Raw genomic sequence first — 12,383 nt, 5'->3', positions numbered from 1 at the left:
ATATAATATACTAGTTTAAAATTAATAGCGAAATAAGCATCTTGTTCTGCTTAATGTTTTTCTTTATAAATCCTCTATAGGATTTTTTTTTTTTATCCTTTTTCCTCTTTTTCATGACCATGTAGTTATTAATTTCTAGTTGACTAGACCGACCACTGGCCACTGGGGCCCATGAACTAGTTAGACCTCTTTTCCTTCACTTGAGATTTCACGTCATTGGCCGAGCTCTCTTTCTCTCTTCTCGCTACCTTTGTTTAATTTTATTCACTTTCTCGGTTTTCTAATCCTATGCTATTCTGCCTTTGGCGGTTTAGGGTAGGGTACTTAGCTATAGTTATATGTCTTAGCTACAGTTACATGTCCTCACTCCTCGATAGCTGCCGACTATTTATGGGGGGTGATAGCTAGGTTTAGACATTGAGGTCGCAAAAACTTTGGATGCCGCAAAAGAATTGCTAATAGGCCATAATAGATGAAGCTAGGAGTAGAAATACGGAAAACAAGACTATGAGCATTGCTTCTTGACAAAAAATTAGCAACTACCATAAAGAGACGACAATGAGTTAATAATTTGAGTAGGCATATCTTATTTGTTCAGCTCAATTTTCAACACTTGAGGGTAATTTTTATGGGGGGGAAAAAATCAAGTTTTAGCTTGGTTTAGTTATAAAAAGGGGTTATATATCTTTGTCATTGCATATATATGATATAGAGGGTGTTTGAGAAGGCTTCTTTTTTGAAGCTTATTAGTTATACCGACTTTTAATGGCTTTTGGCTTTTTTGATAAAAAATACTATAAAAATTGTTTGAGTAGAGTAGTAATTTGCTTGGTCAAACCTAGCTTTTTTAGGTGAGTTTATAAACTAGTTTTTTCAAAAGCTGGGTTGTACTAGCTTTTCGAAATGAGACTTATAAGCTAGCTTATTTGATATTTTACCAAACAAGTAGAAATAAAAAAGATAGCTTAAAAGCTATAGTTTGAACAAAATATTAACCTCCCCAAACAGCTGCATAGCGTATGCTTCATTCTACTTATTGAGGACTTATATGAGTTATTTTATTCTCAAAGTAGGAAGCTTCAATTGGAATAATGAAACCAAGTCTCTTAAAACTTATCTAAATGTGCATTAATTGGACTAAACGGCTTGCTTTCCTGTTTTGCAATCACTCAAAATTGGACTAGGTTCAAACCTGGTCTAATTTTAAGAAAAATTCCGATCGAAAGAAAAACTAGGCCAAAGCCGGCTTAAGCTTTTCTTAACCCAAAAATAGACCATTAATCTGATTCTATTTTGAACCACCTCCCCCAAAGTTCAAAATAGCATCGATCAGTTTCACTTATACGTAGTTAAAACCCATCCCTGCCCAGATTCGTACAATTTGCCAAAGAAGCCGTAGTTGTAACCGGTACCATTTGTTTTGGATGGAAACGGGACTTTTGAGTTGGGCCTAGGTAATAACATTTAGACGGGAATCATAATGGGCTAGGCCCATGTTTCTGAGGCACACGCTCACACATCAGCTCGCAGATTCCGTTAGTAGCATGGTGAATGCTGTCGTACTACAGACTTTAAGGACTGTCTGAACTGTACCCACAGATGGAGGTCATTTATAGAAAATTATACAGGGAGGAATAATATTTACGTAAGTCTCAATATTAGTACATGATTGCGCTGATCCTCAGTCTACTGTTTCCATTAGTTTCACACCCCAGCTACGTCAAGTGATGCTCAAAAACTGGTGGTGACGAGATAAAAACAGTGGAGATGAAGACGTCTCAGATTGAACTCCTACATTTTCCCCCCTCCGATAATGGCGTCGTTAATTTGTGCTGACCGCCACAATGCATCCATCCGAATTTTCCACAAGAGGGCGCAAATCTGTCGAATGTCGATACGAATATCGCAACAGGTTTAGCCACGCCTTTGGACGCCTCAGGGAAGTAAGAAATTAATGGCGCGCAGTATGTAAACTGACGTGTGACATATATAGAACGTGTTATTTAGAGGGGAAAGACTTCAGCTCAGTTCGACAACTCCACACTAACCCAATTAAGGTCTTAACCATGTTCGTCCTAATCTAGGGGACTAACCCGGATAAGGACCAGACTTTAAACTAGCAAAATCAGATTTAATGCTAGCCTCTTTTGCCCAGCACTACTCAAATTCTTAAGGAGTCAAACCAAGCCTCGTATAAGTCCACTTCTAACTAGACCTTACGCTTTCAGACTCTACCCGAGATCAAATTCCAAAACTAAATTCAGAACAGGAAGAGATGGATGATTCTGCAAATGACAAGCTTTCACTCCATTCGTTGGTTTAACTTTTAAGGATACCTATTTATTCATGTGCATCAGTAACATTTTCCAGCCTTTCTCAAAATAATTAACATAAAAAGTCTGCAGACTGCATGCGTACCGCGGCATGCTGTGGCACATCCAAAACAATCGACTGATCCAAAATGAAAATAACTGCAATATATTACATAAAAGTTCAGTATCGTTCATGCGTGCAGCAGTGGCATTTGCTACTCGATCCGAAAGGAATGAAAATTACATTGTTGAACAATGATGGAGAAAGTTCAAAACTTTATGAACGCTATACATGAGGCGACAAAAGAGATGCGAAATGCGCTCCAACTAGAGTTTTCCAAAGAAAGAAGAAAGAACAAAAACTGGAATATTTTGTGCACAGTATTGTGAATGAAGACACAAAAACAGTCATCCAGGGAACAAGAATTTGGGCGCTGCATCAAACCAATAATGGATGGCCCACAAATTATTCCCATAACGCAGGGTTCCTAATAATTTTGAGCTTTTTCCTTTTTTTTTTCTTTCTTCTGGCAACTACTAATTACCTTTTCTTGATAGCAGGAAAGAAGTAATAGAAAAGCAAGGCGTACCTTCTGATGAGACTGATCCATGGAAGTGGACTGCTTCAATAATGAACTTGACAAATACCCGGTTGCAGAAACACAAATTCTCAATCAAACAGATGTTTCCTTTAGAAGATGCTTTCAAAAGATGAGCATATCACATGAAATGGATGCAGGAACACTGAGAAAGAGATGCTTCACTGTACCCAACTTGCGTGATTAGATTCCACGGAGCAAAAAATGGTCAGGATGTCATTATATACGCGAAGGACCGTGGACTTTGTTCAAAGGGTTAATTGCACAGAAAACCTACTTAATATTGCGCTTGGAACTTGTTATCCATGTAGTTTGATTTTAGCAGATAGATCACCTCGGTGAGAATTTGACCCTTTTACCCTGGGTGAAATTTGGGTAGAAGTATTAAAAAAAAAAAAACAGATAATCTAGGAGTCTATCTGCCAAAATAAAATTACAGCTAGTAAGTTCTTATTTGGTTTGTGCTATTCACCCTTGCTTGAGAGAAAAAAGGATCACAGAAACTTTTATTATATAATTATTAACAGCTAGAAAGCTGAATATATATGCTTCATGTAAAATATCCTTAAGAAAGGCAGTAGATATCAGGATGATAACACCAAAGTCATAGAAAATAGTGATTTCAAGAAGGCGCATTCTGTAAAAAGGATCTAACTCTAAACATAAAGAGTAACGATTAGAATTAAAAGTGTATTTTATAGTGACAAAATAAACCAGGAACACATAATTAGAGCTACTACCATCATAGCCATGACCAGAAATTATTAGTTTTCTTAACATTGCCTTTGGGTCTTCAAACAATTTGATAAAAAATTGAACTGGGTGAAAGGAAGTATAAGAAATCCTATATTAACTTCAACAAACTCACAAGGCTATGATAATACTTGAAACTTGAAATATCGGTTGTTTCACCTTCTACGTCAACTGGCTAAAATATCCAAATAACTTGATAAAAACATAATGTCACAATATGCAATATTATCATGAAAACAAATCTCTAGATGCTTAGATATTTTATCAAGAAGTTTTTTTTAAAGCAGTATAACAAACTACATTGAAATGTTAACGATATGATTGAATAGTGTTGTTTAAGTAAAGTAACAAAACTTGCACGATGAAAGACATGATATTTAGTGTTGTTATTCAACTCCATTCTCCTACGTATTGGTAGATATGAAGGTGATGACAACACACACTTTAAAACTCAAGATCAAGTAGATGTCAATGATAACCAGATGCCACATGATAATCTTGACAACAAGAGACTTAGAGAACGGATCAGATGTAAGGTCGAGAAAAAAACATTTATTCTACATGTTATGTAATATTCATGGATAATACTGTACTAAGCATAAAGAAGACTTGAGTGGAAGTGGGAAGGAAATATCTGAAGGTACCTTTATTATTGGAAGCAACAAGAAGTTGTGCCAATTGTAGTAAAATAGCATTCCATATGACAATAGATAACCTGCGGCTGGGATGGACATTTACAATAACAATCCAAGCTAATTATGTTATCAATGAGTGTACCTAGCTTTATTGAAATAATTCATTAAAAATTTTAAATCAATACAAATATCACTATATCACTAAAATATAGTCCGCTTTCATATGTCCCAAAACTACGTGAGATAGAGACGACCAAGCAATCTACGATGCAGTAGAGCTTTAATATACAATAACTAATTCTTAATATGTAGAATTGCATTCCAGCCCCACCGATACCCCCTTATTTTGATTCCTCCCCATTCCTTAATCTCAGTCTCCCCACACCTTATTTCTTTGACATCCCCACACCGCAAGACATCCTCACCTCCTCCGATGGCCTTGTCCTTGTCCGCTCTGCTACCTCCAACTGGATACAGCCTGAAGTATTTCTATTTTTCTTGGGGTATCAGCCCAAAATATTTGGAAGGCCTTCTTGAACATTTGTGGAGTTCCACAACTTCCCTTCTTTATATATATATATATATATTCTCAGCTTGGCAATGGGTCTATGTACATAAGAATTATAGGGTTGTCTGAGTATTATTTGTGCAGGGATATTCGGATTTATTTGTTGAGAACGAAACAATGGAGTTTTCAATAATCTATCAGCTGGTAACTCTCAGGTTTTTAATATCTGCATTGCTAACATTTGGCTCGGGCGCTACAAATTAACAGGAGCTCTCAGAGACAAGACATATGATTTGCTTCAGCACTTCGACGAACTTGGCGACTCGACACGATTCTACTGCAGAAGATCAAGGGAGGAATGCAAATCATATGAAGGATACCATCTTTGAGATCGAGGAGTAGCTTTTGGCTGTTAAGAGCATGGATCTTTCATTGTTTTATCCATTAGCTCTTCTCTTTTCTGTCTTTTGTTCTTCGATTTTGTCGTCTTCTGTTTTTTCAGAGACGATACCACTTCTTTCTTTTGTCAAATCTCTTATTTAAACATAGGCAGTTACCACCCACCAATTTCTTAAAACAACAGTTGCCAAAGAAGAAAAAAGGAAAAAAAAAAACAGTTGCTAAAGAAGCAACAGATGGTATAGCACTTGATACACAGCCTCTCTTTCGAAACAATAGGGAGTAACAGACTATACCAAAGAGAAGTAACTGAAAGAATGGCTCAAGCATAACCCTTAACCTATGTTACCAGGGTACTTCTATTTGGAAGCAATACCCCTACCGAACCCGGACCCGGACCCGTACCCAAACTTCATGGACACTTCTTGAATATATGCACCCATTTGTTCAAGCTTATACTCAAGTATATACATGTTTTAATTTAAAACACACCTCACACGCTACTTGGATGTATAGTCTACACTCCACATCTATTTATAATAAATTTATCTCATGTAAATGGAAAACATAATATCAATCTTATGTAAATTATTAATCTTAATATATATAAATATACATAACATACGTATTTACAGCCGTATTCCCATACCCTACTTTTCACAAATTTGTTGTGTCGCATACCCGTACCAGTACCAACACCTGTAACTGTACCCATGCACCTTAGCCCTTAACAGACCGAACCGCAGCAAAACCAAGAAGATATGGTTTGCAGTTCACTGAGTCAGAGAGCTTCAGCAATGACCAACATTGTTAGATACCAAAAAGATAATTCTTGTCAAGCTCTGGAACAGGAACAAAAGTTTTAATGCTTGAATAGATATCATAAACAAAATAAATGCAGTAATTGAATCACCAATGAAACAACACACAAGTCCTAGCAAAAGCTTAGACAAGTCACTGACAGTGCACCAACAGTAACCAAGGCATATTCTAGCAGCAAATCACCACAATGAAACAAGAAACAGGATTGGTTAGACATAATCATAATTTAGTTGCATTCTCAGGAAATATGATGGTATAATGTAATATTTCTTCATTAGAGATTTAAGCATATATAATCAACAATTCTCAAAAATCTTCATGAATTTAGAAAGTTTGACATAGAGAATTTATCAGGTTCTGGTTCAACATGTTTTTCAAAATATACAAAAAGGAAGAGTAAACAATGACTACATAATATAACACATCTTCAGAGAAAGAAGTGGGTAGGCGAGCAGCGATGCAGCCAAAGAAACTCCTCTATTTTTAAGGTATTTTGCTTTCCCAACAACTCCACATTAGCTCTTTCATAGATATTCATGTATGATTAATATCTGATTCTAGAAAATTCTTTGTATTTTCTACAAATATAGCAATACTATACAATATCACACCCAAGGTGTGTGCAAGCAAAAAAGTCCAATTTACTCAGTCAAACGATTAATGGCCTCGAACAATGCAATTCACTTAGTCAAATGATTATTGGTCTTCAACAACTTTTGTGGTTGAATTTCAACATCTTGTAGATTAACGATGAAAATCATAACTATGATTGCTGCATGAAGGATCTTTTATCAAATTGGCCGATAGAAATGATTGCACAGCTACGCAACCTGGTCAACACGAAGAACCATTGGAGGACAATGAGAGGACTACAAGAAAAAAGTCTAATATTTTCAGGGGAAAGTGGATATGTACCAATGGTGTGAGACTAAAGCTGGTCCTATCAAAATAGCTCATGTACATAACATTTAATTGTTAAGTAAGAATCTCTTCAGAATAATGATTCATATCTCACTTGAAAAGACAATTGAGACTTTAATGAATGTCTATACAGACTGCAGGGTGCAATTCACCTCTTTTTGCAGCATGAAGCTAAATTAAAATACAAGGGTTGTAAGTTGGAGTTAGGTTGATGATCAAGATGCCATTAATACAACCAATGTGGCTCTTTAGCGCAGAAGATTGATCTAACCAAGGTGAATGATTATCACCTATACAGCTCAAGGGTTGATGACTGCTATTTGGGAGAAAGAGTTGTCTAAAACTAATTGTTGGGGCGGAGTCACGCCCACCGCCGCGGAAGCGATATCACCTGAGAGATAACACTGGCTATTGTTGTCACAAAAGCACAAGTCAACCTCTATATTCTTGTTTCTCAAAGGAAACGAGAATAGATAGTGAAATTCTTATTTCTCAAAGGAAACAAGAATCGAAAGTGATATATTTCATCAAAGTGAAATATACACTATTCCTCTCATCAGCTCTAAGACCGAATATTGAGGGAACCTACAAGCTATGACAACTCACAGATAAGACAAATACAAACACGATATTTACGTGGTTCGGCAAACTTGCCTACGTCCACGGGAGGGGGGTTTCACTATGAGGAGAATACCAAACTTTACAAGTTCTCTCTCAACTCACTTTTTCTTTTCTCTCAAAAGAACTCTACAACCCACTTAGTATTTTTCCCACTAATTTCTCCCCACACTCAATTTCCTCTCTGCCTCCCTTCTCTATTTATAGGAGAGGAGAAAATCCGGAGCCAAGAGAAAATCACGGATTTCCGTGATTTGAGGATAGGCGCCCACGACGAGTTCGTGGGTGTGGCCGCTCTTGAGCCCCATGACGAGTTTGTGGCCGCTCTTGAGAGCGACACGACGAGTTCGTGGGTGTGGCCGCTCTTGAGCCCCATGACGAGTTTGTGGCCGCTCTTGAGAGCGAGGGGTGATGGGATGGGACACACCCATCACGTGGGTGTGTCCCCCTCCCCACATTCACACTAATTAAATACGGTTTTGACATGGTTGGCAGGTTGAGCTCTGATGGTTACATTGCGTTTGAGGGAGAAAGAAATGGACAATGGGTATGTCGATGAAATGGGCGACGTCCTTAGGGGTCTAAATAAGGTTTGTAAGGTATAAACTCTCTATCTCTCTGAATGCTATCAATTTAAGGGTTGATCACAATTTAACCTGCTATCGATGCCGAATCTGAAGTTAGATTGGTTGATAACTATGACCCTCCATCAATCAGAAGGGAATTGGGTTAAAGACATTTGCAGTATGAGTCCCTTAAGATATATTTTTTTGTGTGTCATACTCACGAGCTAGTTGATGAAGACTAAGATGGACGGACGGACTTGTGAAGCGATGGGTGATTTGCTGAGGAGAGGGAAGTGAATTTTGATGATGAATTTTTCTTTTGCCTTTCTTTGCTGAGATCAAAATGTATGTATATTTTATATGTTTCTATCCCTTCCTATCGAAGATGTTTCTTTAACTTCTTTTTAATGAAATGCTGGGGGTTTATACCTCACAGTTTTTACTTTGGAAAAATAACAATTGAATTTTGAGGCATCTCTCCTGACAACAAAAGTTAATTATATTTCACTATACATCAAATCTAAGTGCAGAAAAGGGAAAAAAAAGGTCAATTCAAGCTGAATCAAAATCACTGAAAACAATCAAAATTCTCTCTTTCTCCCCCCCTTTTTTTTTCTTCTTTTGAATATGAAAACTCACCAAAGACCTAAAGCCACCTATTGCCTCCTCGTCCGCCGCTGCCTCTCCTATTTCATTCTTGATGGAGAGGCAAAAATACACTAGCTCTCTTCGATCGAAAAGATTCCATCTTTAATGAGAACGTCGTTGATATTTAAGAGGGAGAGAGCAAGAGGATTAGGGCCTTAGAAAATGGGAAGAGGATTTGGATATAGGGTTAGGGTTTAGGAATTAGGAGGAGAGGAGAGTGGAAATGGAGAGAAGACGCCATGAAAATGGGAACGAGGACGAAGTTTTGGGTTTAATGGAGCTTAAGGAATATTTTCTATTGGATTAATTACATTCAGGTAAACATGATAGAAATAATCTTAGGAGTTATCTGTGTAATCTCTGCATATATATGACGCAACCAGAGGGTTTTGTAGTTAGTGGGAGCAGTGGAAAAGCATGTAGATTGCTTAAATCTATTTATGGACTGAAGCAAGCATCACGGAGATGGAACATCTGTTTTGATGATGCTATCAAAGAGTTTGGTTTCATCAAAAATCCAGATGAACCATGTGTGTATAAAAGGATAATTGGGAGTATTATATCGTTTCTTATTTTATATGTAGACGATATACTCTTAATCGGTAATGACATACCGTCATTACAAGCGGTTAAAATTTGGCTATCAAAAAGATTTTCCATGAAAGATTTAGGTGAAGCATCCTGTATACTGGGTATTCAGATCTATAGAGATAGATCTAAAAGGATGTTAGGATTATCGCAATCTAGATACATTGGCAAAGTGCTAAAACGGTTTAGCATGGAAAATTCCAAGAAAGGTTTTGTACCTGCATCTCCTGGAATCTCCCTCTCTAAAAAGATGTCTCCCCGGACTGATGAAGAGAGGAAACGCATGAGTCTAATTCCTTATGCCTCGGCAGTAGGATCGATCATGTATGCCATGTTATGTACTAGACCAGATATCGCTTATTCACTCAGTTTGGTAAGTAGATACCAATCTGATCATGGAGAAGAGCACTGGAAAGCGGTCAAGAATATACTTAAGTACCTTAAAAGGACTAAAGAGTTATTTTTGATATACGGTAAAAGTGACCTCCGAATGGAGGCTTTTTCCGACTCAAGCTTTCAGAGCGATATCGATGATAGTAAGTCTGTATCAGGATATGTTTTCACCCTCAATAGAGGAGCTGTCAGCTGGAAAAGTTCCAAGCAGGATACAGTAGCAGACTCGACTATGGAAGCTGAATACATTGCAGCTAATGATGCAGCTAAAGAAGCTGTCTGGATGAGGAAGTTCCTTTTAGAGCTGGAAGTTGTTCCCACCATTAAAGATCCAGTACCTTTATACTGTGATAATAATGCTGCAATAGCTCTGACAAAGGAACCCCGATCTCACCATAAGTCCAGACACATTCTGAGGAAGTATCACTTGATCAGGGAGATAGTTGATCGCCGGGAGATCAAGATTGAAAGAGTAGACACAAAAGATAATATAGCAGATCCATTCACAAAGGCAATTGCTCGTTCACAATTTGAGAAACTTGTTGAGCTATTGGGTATTAGATACTATAATTGGCCTTAGTGCAAGTGGGAGTTTGTTAGATATAGGTGCCCTGCAGGCAATTATTGTATATTGTAACAGGACCTATATGTATATAACATCCTTGTTCAAAATGATAGTATGCTATTTTGGTCAGATTTATCTGATGTTCTAAATATACAGATAATGTCCTTAGAATAAATACTAGACTATCAGACATTTCGGATAGTGATCGTAATGAAGAGATCTGATTAGTCGGTAACGTATATTCTAAAATGTTCCTAGTTGATGAAGTGTTGAGATAGGACATCATCACTTTGGTTTAGACTAGTGTATGCTTTATTTCTCCTTTTGAAGGAGATGATCAATCTCTTAGATCATTGATGTGAGACATCAAGATACAGTATACAGGTGACTCATTAGTGAATGAGTTGACTGAACGACTCGCCGAGAACATCTAGTTGGTAATATACTTAACTGTCAAATAGAAGTTCTCAAGTGATATAGTACATAGTAGTCTCTTGACCTGAGGCATGAGTGCAATATCTTATATGTCAGTAAAGATGTATTTAGACTTTTACCTAACCACAGTTCTTATTGAATTGTGCATAACGGTTCTTGTTGGGTACATCCCGAGACATAAGTAGATATTGAGATGCCAAGAAGGGATTCGTCTCTCCCAGTATAGGGGTTGATGTCATAAGATTGTTTGATATAACTATAGCCTGGAAATCCTTGGCCAAGGTGAATAAGATAAACTGAGTGTCAGTTTGATCTTATAGGTTATGAGTTTAATATCAATAAACACTAATCAAGCTATTAGGGTTTGACAGTTTGCCATACCCTAGGCTCAATAGTTTGACATGGTTTGACGAAGAGACCGGACTGTACGGTATTATCATTGAGTGGTCCTGATAAAATTGGATAAGCATCTTGCAGACCTTTATCACAACTTATACCCGGGTGGTCTTCATGTGTAGCTAGCACCTCTGTTGTACTTATGGATATGATCCACTACCGAGTTTTTTAAGTTGGGCCCTAGAGTCACACCAAGCGCGTACTTGAATCCTATGAAACACAATTTATGGAGTGATGCGTATGATTGATACGCATATATGATTTCTTCCGGATACACATAAACGGTTATGTATATCGGTAAAATCGGAATGCTATGTGCTTAGGAAATGAATTCCAGTATTTTTCCCATAAAGTTAACTTTTAGTCAACTAGTTGACTTTTTGGTCAACAGTTGACTTTTTGGTCAACTCTTGATTATTTGGTCATATAGTGACTAATTAGTTAAAGATTGGAATAATACTATATACCGTATTTATGAAATACTGTATTAGTGATAATAATTTGGTATTCTCATTTATGAAATACACATACCATGCATAATGAGTCATGAGATGAGTCACTTAGTGGTATGGTTTGAGCACATGGTTTATTAGCACATGGTTTTGAAATGTAATGATTCATAAGATGATTCATTGCATGACTCACTTGATTAATCATTAATTTTTGATGATTCATTGCATGACTCATAGGATGAGTCATTCATATCATGAACACATTTCACTCTATAAATATGAGCTCTTTTTCTTATGGAAAGGTTAATGAAAAATTGGCTAAGTGTTTTTTCCATAAGAGAATAAAAGAGAGCTCTCCTCTTACTAAACTTTAGCAATCTTTGAGCAAGAGGAAGTAGTAGGATTTTAAGAACCCCGGGGTGGATATCTTGCCTTGTGTCTTAAGAAGACTCCCATTTTATCAAGCTCACTTGAAGACTTGGAGATCCACTACAAGGAGATTTTCTACTACAAGGAGCAAGAGCTAGGGGTTATTCGATCTTCCATCGAATCACGCTACGAAAGTATGACTTTCTAACTCTTGTATGCTCACTTAATAATAAGGATCATGTTAGATTTAATTAGACGATCCATATGAATATTTCATGCTCTCTACATGCTTAGTATTTTTGCACATACATGTCTTCTGCTGTGTATTATGCATATAGACATAGCACGATTTCCTTCATGGTATCAGAGCTATGGTTCTATCTAATTAAATCTTAACATGTACA

At 37.1% G+C, this 12,383-nt stretch overlaps 1 long non-coding RNA gene across 2 annotated transcripts; it reads right to left on the bottom strand.

Moving 5' to 3' along the window:
- On the bottom strand, positions 2,463-9,117 carry LOC109833823. Of its 2 annotated transcripts, none has more exons than XR_002245355.1 (2): positions 8,773-9,117; positions 2,463-3,271 (listed from the first exon to the last, which is right to left on the bottom strand). It is a non-coding gene; the product is annotated as an uncharacterized LOC109833823 (long non-coding RNA). The 2 variants fall into 2 exon arrangements; XR_002245356.1 differs by lacking the exon at positions 2,463-3,271 and adding an exon at positions 5,510-6,858.

The sequence above is a fragment of the Asparagus officinalis genome, chromosome 3 (assembly GCF_001876935.1).
Source record: "Asparagus officinalis chromosome 3, Aspof.V1, whole genome shotgun sequence".
Taxonomy (NCBI): Eukaryota; Viridiplantae; Streptophyta; class Magnoliopsida; order Asparagales; family Asparagaceae; genus Asparagus; species Asparagus officinalis.
This window is presented reverse-complemented; position numbering and strand designations above follow the sequence as displayed.